The 17,874-nt window shown below is 38.3% G+C and overlaps 2 protein-coding genes and 1 long non-coding RNA gene across 3 annotated transcripts in view; all 3 read left to right on the top strand.

Moving 5' to 3' along the window:
* LOC134816721 (26S proteasome non-ATPase regulatory subunit 2-like) overlaps positions 1–17,874 on the top strand; it is a 68,055-nt gene that overhangs the window by 3,180 nt on the left and 47,001 nt on the right. The gene's annotated exons all lie outside the window — the stretch shown is intronic.
* Positions 1–17,874, top strand: part of LOC134816726 (arginine and glutamate-rich protein 1-A-like) — a 1,122,901-nt gene that overhangs the window by 1,097,241 nt on the left and 7,786 nt on the right. The window lies entirely within an intron of this gene.
* Positions 5,373–13,750, top strand: LOC134817105 (uncharacterized). Its single transcript, XR_010160468.1, has 3 exons — positions 5,373–6,359; positions 7,384–7,458; positions 13,709–13,750. It is a non-coding gene; the product is annotated as an uncharacterized LOC134817105 (long non-coding RNA).

Raw genomic sequence — 17,874 nt, 5'->3', positions numbered from 1 at the left:
TTTAAATGACGAAGTTATCAAGCAGTTTCTTCATCTTGCTAGGGCTTTCTGAACGATTCCCATAGTGCGGATCTAGTGTCAACCCTATCATCTGATCCCACGTAATGAATAAACTCTTTATGCATTACAATTAGATCCAATCATTGAAAACATCTAAAACCGCGAAAATGAACGTTCATTCGAAAAAAATGAACATCGTTATTGTTAATTGATTTGATATATTCCTCGAATGAGTGATATTAAGCCATACCGGAAAGAATCACTTCAATCAGGCAAAGTGGCAGAGAAACAAGCGTTGGAACGTGTTGGAACGTATGTACTGACCCCCCCCCCCCCCCTAGTCGAGTAGTTGACCCCCCCCCCCTTACTACTGACTTATTACTCAGTAGTCTAGTAGTTGACCCCCCCTTAATAATAACACATAAGAAGACCCCCCCCCCATAATAATTACACGTAACCTCCCCCCCTTAATAATTACACGTAACCTCCCTCCCCCCCCCCCCCCCCCCCCCTTAATAATTACACGTAACCCCCCCTGCCCCCTTAATAATTACACGTAACCTCCCCCCCCCTAATAATGACACGTAACCCCCCCCCCCCTCTCCCCCTTAATAATGACACGTAACCCCCCCCCCCCCCTTAATAATGACACGTAACCTCCCCCCCCTCCCCCCTTAATAATTACACGTAACATTAGTTACTAGTTACACTAGTTACTAGTTACTAGTTACACTACATTATGTTTACACTAGTTCCAATAACAAATATCAAGTTCTGCCCAGAATATTTAAGCTATGTAATATAAGTGGTGGTGGGGGGGGGTTGACGTGTCAGCCCCCCCCCCCCCCCCCCCCCCCGGCCCCCTCTCCTCTGTCTGTTATTTATTATAAAGGAGCCAATGTGATGTAATAAATCGGAACGATATGAAACGGAGACCTCCAACCTCCAAAAAAGGATAAACTCTGTGATACTGTTTATACAGTACCACAGAATTGATACTTTCTATCATTTTGAAAGTGATACTGCGAATGAAGAGAATAACTGTTTTCATTCAAACAATATGTACAGAGCACAATACATCGTTACCAATATTTGTATTGTTATTTTTGAACTTGAAACAATCAAATACTGCGAATGTGTCGCGATAGAAAGATGGTGCACCTCAATCAATGCAAGTTATTTGAGTTGTTGTGATGCACAACGCGACAATGAACTATAAGATAGTTGATTTGCCAAACCTGCTCTCAGAGATTTAGCTATCGACTTTAAATTATGATATTATAAATTTATTTTACTGAAGATATATTACTGGGGACACTAACTGTAAAACAAAATAAATCAAGTTTTGTCATAGTTTCGGCTACATACCTTTGTCATAGACGAAACGTCAAGATTGCCTGTATGTATGTAATTACTACACTAAAAAACAATTAAATTTGTTGATCTATGTAATCGCTAAGTCTATTCTCTTATAGTGAGTAGACTATCATGATCGTGAGAGTGAAAAAAAAGTTATTTGCTGGGGATAGTTGAAATCGGCAACACAGAATGAAACGATAGGAAGTCCATCAGTGGGCATCTAAGTAATCAACTATTCCTAAACGAAAGCTGAATCGAAGAGTGAATTAGAGTTGACTGATAAAATAAGTGTGGGCGACGACCTTTAAGACGATACAACGTGGTATATTAATTGTGGACACGTATGTTTGATGGAAAGTACGTAACTTATCCAACGCTAAATTGAATGCATTCATCAAGTAATTGTAATGCAGAAGCGCGGCGCGCGAATTATAAATTTGGTACAATCAACAATCAAATTCCTGAAAGTTTTAATAACACAAATTTACTTTGCAGTATTATGTATAATTGGTGATTGGGTCGAACTATAGCTAAATGTGAAATCTTTCATAATGCTTTCCTGGAGACTTAAGGGCAAATGCAATTATTTTGGTCAGATGACAGCAGACAGGCTAGTAAAACACGAATTCGATTGTTTAGGGCTCGGATTTGAAGACGCGCACCGAGTTGGACTCGATTTTCGTGCGTTGTATGACCCGCCGCGGCTCCCCTGTATCGTAAGAACGATAGTGAAACGACCGTGGGGGTTACGACGTGATACAAAGGGTCACAACGTGTGAGACAAGCAAAACCATAAAACCAAAGTCAGGTGATAGTTTTGGAGACGTACTAAATCACTCTACAGTCGATCTTCGAGATTGTTCTAAAAAGGCCCCCGACAGTTGAAACCAACTTCAATCGATGTATTTTCGGACGCTGATTCCGAATCACCCCCCATGACATAGGGTTAAAATGCTCCCCTGACGAGATATAGGCGAAAAACTGTCTCGATCACGTGATATGACCGTATAAGGAAGTTAGTCTAATTTCTCGTTAGGGTTAGGGTTTCAGCATATGCTTTTGTTAAGGATTGGGTTAGGGTTAGGGTTGGGATCAGATAAGAGGGTTAGGGTTTCGAATAGTCGTTCAAGGCCAGCTAGAGAACGGGTTGAAAAAGTCACGTGACAGTCGAGTGTAGAGTGATTAATTATCATCCATAGTTTTGAGGCGAGCAAAATAAAAAATAATGCTTCTTTCACATATACGAAGGAAATAAAAAGAAGGTCACGCAAAGGAATGTAGGTACATGCATGCGTGCGTCAATTTGGAATCATCGTGCATGGTTCAAAAATGCATCATATGAAATTTTTTAAATATTGTACATCCCAAGTACTTGATTCACACTGTCAATCTTTCACAGCTTGGTGAAGCCCAGTAAACGTACAATGGTGCATTTCGCCGATTTAATGCATTGTGCTACAGCCCAAGCATAAATACCAAATGCACTAGTGTAATTTACTGGGCCACGCTCAGCCTGTCATTCCGCCTAATCTCTATTCGTTGTTTACCAACATTAAAGCCTGGGGTCCTCAGGTAATAGTGTAATGTAAACTTGGCCGCACCGCGCATCAAATAATGTTTATTGCATGCAACTAGAACTCAGATCTTAATTGACGATGTCAATTCTTTGCAGCTCCAAGCTCGGCGAGGCCCAATTACTTAACGGGTGATACTCGTAAAATATCTGTTCCATATAGTGAGGGGACCGTCGACGAGTCTAACTCGGCGCGCGTCCTGGTATGGTAGGTTGTAAACCTACAACCCAATTACTTCACCTAACCATGTGCTTTCGCGCCACTTCGGGCGCGCTTGTTTCACAAGTCAAGAGGCCGTGAGGCGGGCGCGCGCTACTGCAAGCGCAAGGGCTCTGGATAGAGCAACCCAATTACCAGTAGCGAATTTGGAAAAATTGATCAGTCACTTACTATAATCGGCAAATAATTTGATACTCTTCACTCTTGTCACTGGATCGGCTGACTTTCTCAAAAACAATTTCATTGTTGACACTTTGAACTTTTAGTGCGATGCACTACTGGGCCGCGCCGCGCATCAAATAATTCTTCTCGCAACCACAGATCGTATGCAGATAGGCTAAATGCAAAGGATTGACATCGTGAATCAAACTTTGAACAATTTCTTGGAATCAGGAATAAGGCGTCGAGATTTGTAGCGCGATGCACTACTGGGTCGCGCGCGCGCATCCAATAATGCTTCTCGCAACCACAGTAGTGGAAATTCCAACATTCGAACTGCCAAAAAAGTGGCAGTTCAACTCGTTAGATCGCGTATTAATTTTACTTCAATTTGGAGTCGAGCGCTACGTCCTAGCCTTATATATAGCTCGTTTCCAAACGAAATTTTCATTTCCTCAATTTGTCCGTTGATTAAGTTGGTATTTGTATTGTGGATCGTGCATCTGTATTCTGTTTATTTATCTTCAATTTAATTAAATAGTTGCTTTCCGTAACTGGTAACAGTACACTAGTACGTTTTTCTTTAGGTTATTCTTACACAAGAAAGAGTTTAAACTTCAATACTAAGTTTCATGGTAATATAATCAAATATTTATTAACACCGATCATCGGTATATACCCATTATTGGTATCAAAGCCGTATGTTGAGCTGGATATCAAAAAATGTAAACCTGAAAGGCTGTAATTTTGTATTCGTTTAATTGTAGAACTAGGAACAACAACTTGATTGTTAGCAAGAGATTTGAGTAATTATGACGCTTCAAAGAATTTTAAAGAACCTTCCTAGTTGAGTAGTTGCTAGTGCTTTGACAGAACAGTCGTGATCGCTTTATTAGAACTTGAACAATTTGATAAGTTTTGTAGTTTAGAACACGAGCTAAAATCTTTATTGAAAGGGCTGATTGATGACTTCAGTGAAAAGGCTGATGATTTCAGTGAAAAAGCTGGTGACCTAGTGAAAGTGCTGATGATAAACAGGGATTCCTTCGGGACAATCGGGAGCATGTAAGATTATATCCAAAGTTTGTTGAGCTGGGGTGTGCCAATGGGGTGTGTCTGGGTGTCAAAAATCTTCAAGGTGGGTGCTACTTGTGATGAACTCTAGAAGGATGGGATGGTAATACTCGGTCTGGCCGATCTTCGCCACTTCAATAGATATTGGGTCGGCAATTTTGTGAGTGAGTGATTTTATAAAGACATGGATACAAGGATACAAGGATACAAAGGATACAAAAGTGATAATTACTTTACTGAGTACACAATAGTTGTAATTCTGAAATAATTTAGGTTACACAATTCTAATTATTTACAAGTGTGTAGGGATAATTTAGAAATGTTATATAATGCTAGTTTTAGAAAAATAGATAAATCGAGTTTGTATGGTTCAATTTTATTTTAAGGTCCTATAGCATTATGCACTTGCCAGTATTTGAGTGGAAGTCTGGGCTCTTATAATAGGCTGTATAATGTTCGTTCACAGAGAGAAATGAATAGATTGCTCTTGCTGTGGCAGTGAGTGTGGTAGGATCTAAAGTTTTGTTGGAGAGCAAACCGACTAGGTCAACAATGTTTTGGGGATGGAAATTGAATTTTTCCCTAACTGAGGAGTAGAGCAAACAGTCAATCAATACGTGACTTTCGTCCTCAATAGGCTTGAGCCCTTTGCTGAAAAAGCAGTAGGTGCACCAACGTTCTTCACTTGGTACAAGGGGGGTTTCGTATCTGCAACTTTCAATGTAGAGGTTGTGGCAGCTGATACGAAACCTTGTCAGATTTTTTCGAACATCAGGTATTTTGATAATTCGTAGATATGCCTCTTTTTGACGTAGTCTAATACAGAGGGTGTCAAGAGCAGAGAAGGTCTTAGCAGTACAGTCTGGATATTTCTTGACATAGGACGAATATGCAGGGCTAATATAATAACATACTAAAAATAGATCAAAATAAAGCTAACAAAAGTTTTTGTCAAGTTTAACAACAATAATTTCGTCAGATTCACTACAAGGCACACAGGAAACACCTTTTCTTAAATCATTTTCAGCAAGAATGCAGACCCCTCCTGAGCGAGAGTTTTTGCGGTTGCTATTAAAGGAAAGGTATCCTTCGATTTTAACCTGCTTCTTAGTTTCTTGGAGACACAGAATGTTTGCTTGTTTGAGGATTGTCAGAAATTCGTTATTTTCAAATTTGTTAGATCCGTCTCCTGTACTGTCCTGAATGTTCCAGGACATTACAGCGACTTGATCTCGTGAGGCTTGTTTGTTTTTGAATTTTAGGGTTATTCTAGCGCTCTGTAGAGGGCTGCATTCTATGGGATCTCATACCAAAGGCACGATAAAGGCCAAGTTTTATGTTAACACAAAGTTTTTTAGACCGTACTCTGAGACATGACGTTGGTCTTCCTTCAGTGGGTTAGGAGAGTCTTGGGATGACCCGGCAGCAGAGATGGCACGGGAAAAGTTTCCAGTGTTGTTTACAGTGAAGAGGCGCCGGTATAAGTCACTTAGTTCTCTTTTAGTGAACTTTTATAAACGTTTCCTTCGTGTCTTACGTAATTACCAAGAATGTTGATTCACGATGTCAGGCCCAGTGGTGCATCTCGCTACAACCAAGAATGTGGCTTGGAGATTGGTTAATTTGTCTTATGGTTATTTTTAGATTAACTAACTATACTAGCATGGATTAACCTGAATTTGTGTGCTCGTTTACATTTTGTTGTGATTTGTACTTCCATTTTTATTGACACTGCAGCATAGGATTAGTGCTATAGTTTATAGTGTGTGTAATTTACGATGTTGCCCACGTAAAACAACATACTGAAATAATATCCAAGGTTGATAGGACTTAATAACTACCACATTTACAGGAAGTATGGTAATACATTCTTGTCAGCTGTCTGGGCAAATCTTCTCTCGCAGAATTGGATTACAATTGAATGTCTTTTATCTCTCACTTCTAACGATGTCGCAATCAGGCTAGACTGCACAGGTAAGATTTGAAGTGATAATGAGATTCAATTAATAAATTTTAGATTGCAGCTTGATATCACTAAGTATTTACATTGTGCACTGTAGCAAGGGTAGAACTTATGAGAATGCTATCCTTGCACTATATTATTATGGGTTCATCAAAGTTCGTATCATGATTTTTCACAAAAACCTACCACTCCCTCTTCCTTGATGAGAAGTAGATCCATCTGGAACAGTGAGCTACTTCTTCCCTACTATCCCGTACTAGCCTACTCAGCTCTCTAAAAACTGTTAACAGATTCCAGGTGCTAAAACTTTAAACGCAAAATTATAACAGCACCATTCTTGCGCTTTAATCTCAGTCTGCTGTAAGACTGCTGTACAGGTAGAGTTTTTACTCGTATGATTCAGCAATCTGTTTTTTAGATGGTACCGTTACCTCCCGCCATAAGACTGTGCCGTCTTGGTGACCTTGAGAATATTATAAGGCCCGATATATGACAACACTATCCAATATCGAGACCCACTCAGGATCCCAAACCACGACTCCTTTCGGTCGTCTGTACCTGCTTTTTCCCTCCCAGCCTAGCAGTCAATGAACTGTCTTCCATCGCTGGCCTTGTTTTTATAAGTGTTTTTATTTAAGTGTTCACTCGGCGCTCACAAGATAACATGTTCAGAGATCTGTTGCAGAACCTTGTCGTGCCGTCATTTATATACTCCTCGACTAAGAGCTACTTTACACCTACAGCTTAAATGTACTAAATGGTACCCATCCTCTCCTCACATTACTTGTACTTACCATCCTCATCTTCACCATAGAGGGGGTTAAAAGGGTGCCTAGCATGAACGTGTGTCGAACTACATTGCGTGTACCCTTAATTGAGACAGAATTTTAATAAATCAACAAATTCTTAGAATTTAAAAAAGTAGATTTCAATAAATTCCATTCTATGGCATTTAATGCAATCTACTTTTTAAAAGATGAGACTTGGTTTCAATTTCTAGAATATCACGAAAATGTTGACTCAAAACTGTTTCAGGAAGCTATCAATAGTCTCAAGATATGACATAATTTGGCAGAATGATAGTACTTTGAAGTCGAGTTCTCGATACAGGTATTATAATTAGTTTCTATTGACCGTTTTTGTAGTCTTAACTTATTTTTATTTGTTATTGTACGATCAATTAAAACCTAGCAAACCAGACTTCTTTATGTGCTAAAAGTTACTTCAACCTTAATAAAAGCAGCACTGTGGCAGATATCCAGTTACATTTTTTCCAGCCGTTAATCAATCCTTCTTTAAACACGGAGTCCTGTGTCGTAAAAGAGATATTTCATGATTTACTTTATTCCATGATATCGTAAAGTCTGTTATTACAGAGATAATAATCTGCCAATATAATTTGGTTCTAAGTCTATAACTGCTATGATCTTAAGCTCACAATTGGTTTTAAATCTTGAATCTTCTCGTGGTAGCTTGATCTAGGTTAGGCGGAACTGTCCAGCAGCCGACTAAGTCTATAGTTATATAACTGTGTTAACAGAAATATGTTTGACTAAATTTATCAGATTTAATATTAAAACCCTGTTCGGCCCTTGTAAAATCTGAAGTTGGTTATTTAAATTTAGCCGGTTTATGACCGTTTTAAAATGTGTTGGATGGAAACGTGATGCATCACTCAATGTATAGCAAACGTTTGCGGTGTTATCGTTTCAGGCTGGTTAGCCTTGATTGTCATATATAACAGGAACCATCGATCAAACCATCGGAAATGGTTTGAAGGAAGAGATTGGCGAAATCTATTATCTACCCTCAACCTCAACACCAGTTTAAAGCGCCTTGCTTCTTCTTGCAGATCAAGCTATTAAGAACAAATACAGCTGATGTTCTGTGCACAATCAGGCTTTTCTAACAGGGCCCATCAGATCACAATTGAGACTGTCTTGCAATCCACTCAGGGGGCTGTCCTCTTAGGTCGATAAGCCCAGTAAGCCTTTACTGGGCCGGATATTGATACTCAATTTATCTTAGTTATAGTTGCAAGTAATATAACTCATTTTCTAAACGTTTCGTAAACTTTAATCAATTACAGTGTGGCCTCTTTTTCACTGAAAAGACATCATCAGATTTCATTGCATTAATCTGGGAACAATTTTGGTGTGATTTAAAGTATCCTACAAATTGGTGTTTATATTATATATATTACTGTTTCGACTTTTGTAAAATTATTGTAATCTATACTAGTTTCAACTATAATAGTGAAATAGAGGGGGTGGCCAGTGTCCACACCCTCTGTAATTGATTTAAGTCTACGAGACTTTCAGAAAATCTTAGTTCGGCACAGATCTATCATTTCTGAAATTTGTGTGTAATTTGGAGATAAATTGAACAACTTGTTAATGCAATGGGCAGTTATTATCGGCCTATTTACTATCTTACCATGTGTAAACGGAATGTTCTAGCAGACTGTATAATACATTTTCTTACACACACACACACGCACATAAGCTAATCAGAATCTCTGGAATGTTGCTATGATATGTTTTGATACTGTAGGTATATTATGCGTTACTAGCCGATAAGCCGATCTCCCGATGGAGTTTTGGTTGCCATGGCAATACATCATTATGATACAGAATTTCTTGACGCAGTCATAAATCAGTCGTGTACGGTACGGGCGGTGATTTTATGATAGGTAAGATCTACTTTTTTCAGCATTTGCGGTATGACCAGTTCACACGTATATTTCCGCAGACGCAAGTACAACTTAGCATAAAATTATGTCCAATTATTCTACGTATAACCAATTATCTACACCGACTTATGTCTAAATATGAATGAAATCGAGAAAACCAAATATTATGTGTTAAATCCCGGAGTGCTTAGTTCTCACGGCAGTATAATCATGATCCTGATAGATATCGAAGTCTCCTTAAATGATCGTCTCTGCTACTTAATAGATCTGGATTGTCGTAGAGAGGCGATTTGTTTACTTTTAAGGGGAAGGTTCTGCTCAGTAGGAGAAAGATCTTAGTATTATGGAACACTTGCAACGCTTGTTACTCCTTGTTACCCCCATTTGAAGGTTTTATTTATTTTCTGAACGAAAGCTTTCAAATAACCTCAGATTGCCTTAGATTTAGAACCGAAGGATCAAAATATATGTTGCTTGTTGCTCGTCATAATGTAAAACATCAATTTTGAGTAAGAAGGAAGTGTTAGTGAGTTCTGAGACCATTTGATCGACATTTTGTCCCGGCCGGTACCGGGCCGGGATTACCTCCATCCCGGCTGGGACCGGGATGAAAATGAAAACCTGGCCGGGATCAGCGTCATACCGGCCGGTTCCGGGAGCGGTACCGGGATTTTTCCAATATTTCTCCGTTACTTCTTTAGAATGACAAACTGAATTATGTTTATATAAGTCAAAACTGACACAGAACTCATATTTGTGATCTGGTATTGGTTACTTAAGGACACGTTCATATGAGTTTGAGGATATTGGTAAACAAAAATGATAGCGTTTTCGACGATAGTGGCTTAATTTTGACATCTATTAACCTAGCACGTTCAGAAGTTCTGAACATTAGCGAGGTAACCCATACTCCCATATGCACTGCTCAGAAAGAAAATCTATTGTTGTTAGGCACTATAAATAATGGTTCAAATGTCACATTTTGTGTGACTTAGTTAACTGCAGTTGTCTAATTATCATTCCTTGGTCTGAAATATAGTAGATAAGGTTAATCTAACAATTATGACACAACATTGGTTAAAGGGCACGGATCGAACGGTTACAAGGCAATATTAGGGTAACTTTGTCACACTCAGAATACCATACCTCTATTCTATTGTGAGGTGTCCTCAAAAACCTTTTAACTCATTATTTGATAGTTGATCTACCAATCATAGCCCTAAAATATGTTGTGTCGAATAGTTAGCTAATACAGGCACTTGGTTATTGGGAAATGAGGTTAATTCTGTCACAATATATGGAATTTTAAATTTTGGGCGAATTATTTATATCTGATTTTGGTTTGAAAGGCGGGAAAATTTTACATGATGACAATGTAGTTGATGCAAGTTAAGATCAGTTGATGTTTACATTGTCACAAAAATAGGTAAATAGGTTAAAAACAATGATTATAGAATGAAATAGTCTGTCATAATAACTGCACGTCTTGGTTATTTGGAAATGAGGTCAATTCTGTCACAATATATGGAATTTTAAATTTTGGGCGAATTATTTATAACTGATTTTGGTTTGAAAGGCGGGAAAACTTTACATGATGACAATGTAGTTGATCAGTTAAGATCAGTTGATGTTTACATTGTCACAAAAAATGATACGAAATCGTAAATAGGTTAAAAACAATGATTATAGAATGAAATAGTCTGTTATAATAACTCTCATAATAACTGATGTGACAAAGTAAACATGTCTTGTCCCTATTTTGAAGATCTATATATTCTTTGACTCTATTAGAATTCAACATTCTTTCAGAAATCAATCGGTAGAATATTGTCCAGAACATCAGAGCTCAAGTTTAACAATTTTAGGTTACATTTTTCAAAGTCACTAAAAATGTGACAAAATTAACTTTTCCTGCCACAACAAACAAAGTAAACATGTCTTGCCTCTGTTTTGAAGATCTATAACTCTATTAGAATTCAACATTCTTTCAGAAACGATTGGTAGAATATTGTCCAGAACATCAGAGCTCAAGTTTAACAATTTTAGATTAATTTGTCAAAGACGCTGAAAATGTGACAAAATTAACTGTCCCTGCCCCAACAATATCAAGATAGTGTGTTAAAATTGGCGTAGTATGCTTTAATGCCTATATCAATCGATCCAAACTACGAAAAAGATCGGTTAATCTGATGATTATTACTCTTATAATAATTACTGATGTAACAAAGTAAACATGTACATGTCTTGCCCCTATTTTGAAGAGCTATACCTCTATTAGAATACTATGTAACTTTATCATCAATCAACTAGTTATTTTGCCAGCAAGGAGCTAACAGAATTATAATAATTTTGTTGTGACGAAATTACCCTATTTTTGACCATGTTGCGGTAGTTTAATTGTGACACTGTTAACATATTATGGGACTGTTAACATATGGGACCCCATCCTTCCTAAAATTGCCAAATCCTTAAAGTCCAGACCAGCTGGCATTTCCTTCTCAACCTCAACAGAAGACTAAATTTTTATTGACATTGTAATGTAATTTTCACTTTCCCACCCACACCTCCCCCACCCTCCATCCCTGACACCACTCAATCACATATAAGCATTGTCCACCTCATCACATTCAGCTGACGACGATTAACACATGTTTTAAATTGAAAGCTTCTACAAGTTAAATCATCGTATCTCTTATATGTTTCTAACCCAACTCCACTCAGTTTCACTGTTAACATATTACCACCGGATAATGATTTATGTGACTTGTGCGTGGTACTAGCAGTGTTGTTTGATCCATAGTACATAATATAAGGGGTTTAAGCTGGTATATCATTATTTGTTCAATTTCACACATGTTCAGATATCATCAAGATTATGTGACAAAGTAAACTTGTTTGTGCCTTCTGTGTTTTAATTCCTTACGACTATATGATATAATAACAATTCCTAGCACTTCCAGGGCATCAAATAAACCTACACTACTCAGCATTGCTTATCAGGGTGCCCTAAACATTGTTCAAATGTTTTCTTAAATGTGTGACAGAGTAAACCTGAGTGCACCATCTAACGAAAAAAGTCTTCAAATATGTAGGTAATGGTTATATGTACCCATCCAATCAATTGGACACTCAAAAATTTGGTCAAAAACGGAAGCAAGGGGTCCATATTTACTCCGTCACATGTTTATAATGTGACAATGTAACCATTTCCGTGCCGGCCGTATTTAAGCGATATCTTATCACCTGATTAAGATATGGTTAAGTGACAAAGCTAGCCTAGAGGATGAGACGATTATCCTAACCATCAAGGGTTTGTGTTATTTCATAGTGTGACAAAGTCAACTACACTGTGCCTTTTAATAGGGTCACTTATATTTACCAATATTCTCAAACTCAAATGAACGTGTCCTTAAACTAATTTAATTGAACATGGAGTTTGACGTTGGAGCTTTATACTTTACAATTTAAATAACCTTACCTGAATAATTAAATAGGGTGAATACCAGGGACAAAAGGAAATCGCGGCATGTACGGAATCGCGATGTTTCCCATTTTTGCGACAAATTTGATGTATAGTTTAATATACCGCGAAATGTAATTCGCGGTATCGCGATTTTTGGCCAAAATCGCCGCGAAATCCTTTTGTCCCTGGTGAATACTGAATAGCATTTATTAATGCTTTATTTACCCGGAGAACTCTGTTTTACTTGTCCCTCGGTAACACAAGACCGTGAGCCGTGACACTTAGTCACAATAATTAAGTCATGAGTCATATTTCTAGCATTTTCCATTATTCGTAAACGAAAATATAAAATCGACGTCATGAAACCCATGATTATTTTAAATCTAGATTGACTCCATTGTTCGATGATTTCATCAAAATTTTTTAGGAAAATGTTAACAGATTTGCGAATTTTGGACTCAAATTTACGTTGAAAAAAAAACTGAATTTATTTTGGAAAAATCCCGGCTAAAATCCCGGCTAAAACCAAAATCCCGGCCGGTACCGGTACAAAATTGCCGAATACCGGCCTTAGTGGCTCAGTTGGTTAATCCGGGCCTGGTTTTGCTTGAGGTACCAGGTTCGATTCCCGACTCTGTCACTAGCCGTGGGGTGAGCGTCGTCGACGCTCAGCTAAGGATCCTGAGTGGTCTATGCAGCCCCCCGGTCCACTCAGCCAAATACTCGAGAAATCGGGTGTGAGGGTTAAATGAGGAGCTGCCCATTGCAGCAAAGTCTCGGGCGAAGAAAGTACGGTACACACTACCTTAACCGTCACTGGCCTAACGTATAATTGAATCCTTCGGCTTCCTGCAATTGGCTGGTTACACACTTGTGTAACAATGTGGCTGTTGGAATGTCCGAAGTAAAATAAGTGTTGAGATTCTTTTTAAAAATTCCGGCTGCGCCGGTATCCTGGTCGAGCCCTGTCTGACGCATAATTTTATCTATTTCTCGTGCAATTTTAGGTCAGACACAGTCATCAAAATGAGTTAATAAGAAGGTTTAAATTATAAGCAATTACAAACAATTGGGACTATCATTGTTTATGAGTACATATTATACGTCTATTAGGTGTTAATATAAGACACGTTAGTGTATTCCTGCATTGTACTCAATAATTAAACAAGTAGTATTATATAACAACCATATTTCTGTTTGTACAGGGAGCTGCTGGTAAACTACCGTCGCTATACATGGACTATGACTACAGTAGACTACAGTCTACAATCCTACTCTTTTAACAAATTACATACATATATTGAGAGGACTACTTCATCACAAGCAAAAAAATTGCCATCGGTAAATAAGGTAGGTTCATTTAACTGACTTCGTTAAATGAGTTACATATTTCCACACAAATTACGTGCAGTTGCTCGTGTGCGGTTACTTCTGAAAACTCTGTTTGGAGTTTTCACATAAGTAAATTTGCCGATAATACAATTTTACTCATTCTGGGCATATTACCTATATTATCATAATACAAGTATTTTTCAGGTCTGTCTTCTATAACCACGATGAAAAGAAAAGCTGGGCGAAAACATTTGAGACTGCAGAACTGGAACATTCTTTATTTGAAGACAGTGACTGCTGAGCTGTATCAAATCTATTAGCATCATTGCAGCTTCGATCAGAAACATAATTTAAAAACTATGGCAATGGAAGTCAGCCGATGTCAGAGTAAAAGCCAGCCGAAGTCCCGGGGTTGTGAAATTTGCATAAAGGGTAGGCAGCGGCAGCTCTCCTAGCATCCCCCCGCTTGTCTGGAGTCCTAAACTTCTCAATCAGGCTAGTAATTGAATATAGTCCATTTTAGATTCACATTTTACCTTATAACTTTAAATTGTTATCATTGATCCATTCTCTCCCTCTGATCTTTATTGGTACTTAATTTACCCGCAGACAAGTTTAACTCCCCTCTGCCCGTCTCTATTTTCAGGCCGTTACATTCCATTTTACGGGGAATGTCTGATGACTGCTGCCTAGTACCCTGATTGCCATCCTGATCATTTGGTGTAACTTTGTCCATTGATGCAAGCTAACCCAACCCCACTTCTACCTACCTTCATCACTGAATTTCTTCTCAGTGCCTTTCAAGAGCAGAAAAAATCACATTCTCTCCCTCATTAATGACAATGAAGAAGACTTCAAAGATGCCATTGAAATCCTTCTGGAAGATCATCCGACAGAACCCCTTACCACTCCCTCTACAGAGTCCTTTCTCACTCCCAAACCTATATCACCGTCAACTTCTCCTGAACCTAAGCATTTTTCGGATCTTGTGAAACACGTCTAGCTTGACCTTCCAGAGCCCCTGGTTGATGGGGTAATGAAAGAACTTATAACGATGAAGACCGCACAACAGTAAAGAAAGTAAAGACCTTGTGGCTGAGTCCCCGCAATGATTCGTATAAGTATGGAAGGGTGGTCAACTAGCCCGAGCCGATCAACGAGTTCCCCAAAATTGTCGAGCTGATGAACCTTGTTAACAGCAATAAGGCCACCTCTGGAAACATGACAGCCTGTCTTGTCAGATGTATGTCCTGTAAAGGAGCTAACCTGAACTACCATGACGACAACGAACCATTGATTGATCAGGACAGTGACATTTGTACGGTGTCGTTCGGTGCAGCAAGAACACTGGACTTTATAAGGAACGACAACAACCCTACAGGCAGGAAAGGTACCCCTTCTTCCCCAGAATTATCTGTGCCAGCGACAGACCAGTCTCTCAATATCATGAAGTCTGGTTGTCAATCCAGACTACTGCATAGAATTCCTCCGGGTGGTGTTAGATACAGTCTTTCCTTTAGGAACCTAACTGACCCACACCACTCCTACCTCTTCTCGTCCTTCTCCTCATCATCCTTCTACCCGTCCTCATCATCCTCCCCCTCCTAACACTGGCCTCCCGTTAGCCCCCCTAAGAAGAAGATCATACTCCTCGCTGGAGATACTTCGAGCGACTGGAAATATAAAAACCCACCAAGGGTGAACAGACAGTTTTCAAAGTCGCTATAAGTATAATATATAAGGGTGGTCGCAAGATTGATGCTGTATTACACTTAATCGAGCAATTTGTGAGACCACCCTGATTTAGAGATTAAGAAACTGTTTGTGTGTGTAGGAACTAACGACATACGATACTGTCAGACTGGCATTATACACCTTAAAAGCCCTCTGCAGAACTTTATGTCCAAAATTAAATCCTTAGCTCCCTCAGCAAATATCTTTGTCCAGTCCCTTCTCCCTATACCTGCTAACGGTAACCCCCAAAGGCTCAAAGGAGAACAAAATGTGGTCTCTACGAACAAATTACTCTTTAGTCTTTGTTCCAAATTTAAATTATTTTACCTTGATGTCTTTAGTAGTTTCCTTAGTTCATGGGGCGACAGGAACTACCAGTTATTTCCTAAGTATAGTCTAGAATCGAAGAAGTGGGATATTCACGCCAATGCTAGTGGTATGGGTGTGTTAGCAAGACACTATATCTTTCTCATTCACTCAACATGGTTTAATCCGTTGGGTTACTAAGATCGGTATAAGTATGATTCACATTTTCTTAGATAAATTATTTAGATGTAATAAAAAGTAAATTCTGAGTGATAGATACACCTGGGTAAAACACGACCGTGACATTGCTACACATGGGAATAAAATTAAATGACCAGCAACACTGCATATGAACCGGGAAGTTAAATTCTGTTGCTCGAAAAGTTTGTGGTAAAAGAAAAGTTTGCTACGTGTCTGTGTTGTCCAAGTTATGTTCACCCATTGGATTATTTGTCAGTTCACTAATTGTATATCTGTATATTTTGTTATTTCGTTGGATCTATCAACACGTGTGGATGCAGAAATTTCAACTCTAGATATCATACTAACCTACATAAGTTTAATTGTCTCGCAGTCTCGTGTGTAAACGACGATTTGATTAGGAAAACTTATACGGAGGAGATATAGGTCATGATTTAATATGATAATGAATAATTCACACGCCATTTCAATTTAGGTAACAGGACATCTGTCTGACAGCACTATTTCCTTGTGTTTGAAGTGATATCTCAAACTTACACAGATTATCCGTCCTCAAACCATCATACTTAATGGAAAGTTTCAAGAAAATCGTACAGTAGGATACGAATAAACTATTGTCCGAATAACCTATTTTCTGAGTCGGACAGATGTCGCCCAATCAGTTTAATGTGGTTTAATGTGTGTTTAATGTGGTTACCGTCTCTAAAGTTGGCACGAGAGTTATTAATCTCCTATCTAACATCTATTCGAAGTCAATCCTGTAAACTGATACTCCTTTTTTAGTAATTTATACATGTGTTGTCTCCTTCTGATTTCCAGACTATTACCGGTCACGCTAAATTATAATGACATCAATGTGTCTAAAGAAATCGGTGGCATCACTCAGTAAACTGCGCGTCTTTGGCGCGTGTCTTGTTGGAATGCATCAATCCGTATGCAGATCGGCGAGATGCGAAGGATTGACATCGTGAATCAACGTCGAGATTAACGCAAACAAAACTTAACTCAAAACATTTAATCGTTAATGCATGTTAGAATAATTCGAGTCATACTGTTATTTTGGAATTGAAATACATAAATCCGCCATCATTTGCTTTATTTACTTGCTTTACTTGCTGGGCGTCGCTTACCTGAGGACCCCAGGCTTTAATGTTGTTAAACAACAACGAATAGAGATTAGGCGGAATGACAGGCTGAGCGCGGCCCAGTAACTTGGCAATGCATTTTTAAAGAGGATATTAATGTCAAATCAACCCCTCAGTTCTATTTTTCATTCAAGTTACTCTATTATGTTAACTATTACTATTCATCTTTTGATTGCCAGGTGGGCAATTTTCTGGAAAAATGAAGTTTGTTCCTCAACTCATCATCTTTTTCATCAAAAAATCTATATAAGCTAAAATTAAGCAAGGAATCGTTTAAGGTACTTTTGAAATCATATGATGACGATGAAACTCTTTTAAAAATAACTGGCTACAATGAGCATTTTAATAACAACAAATAACAATAAATAAATAGTAGAGATCAAAAACTTTAATTTCCAATAGAGAAATTTATAAAAACACACCTAACAAATTTTACCCTGCTAATCGTTCAGCACAAATCATAATTTTTTGAATTTGAAAATTCTTAATTTTGCACAGCGAATTTTGCAATTTGGCCACCAAATAATTGGTTTCCTACAGTATATTCGAATTGCACTATTAATGCTAAGTACCAAACAACAAGTGGGAGGTGGATCTTTGGTATACAGTTAAATCGATTTAACACCGCAATTCCAGTCGCAAGCCTGGGACCA

Source organism: Bolinopsis microptera, chromosome 6, assembly GCF_026151205.1.
Source record: "Bolinopsis microptera isolate Bmic1 chromosome 6, MBARI_Bmic_1.0, whole genome shotgun sequence".
Lineage (NCBI taxonomy): Eukaryota > Metazoa > Ctenophora > Tentaculata > Lobata > Bolinopsidae > Bolinopsis > Bolinopsis microptera.
The sequence above is the reverse complement of the archived record's forward strand: the minus strand, read 5'-3'. Positions and strand labels throughout refer to the sequence as shown.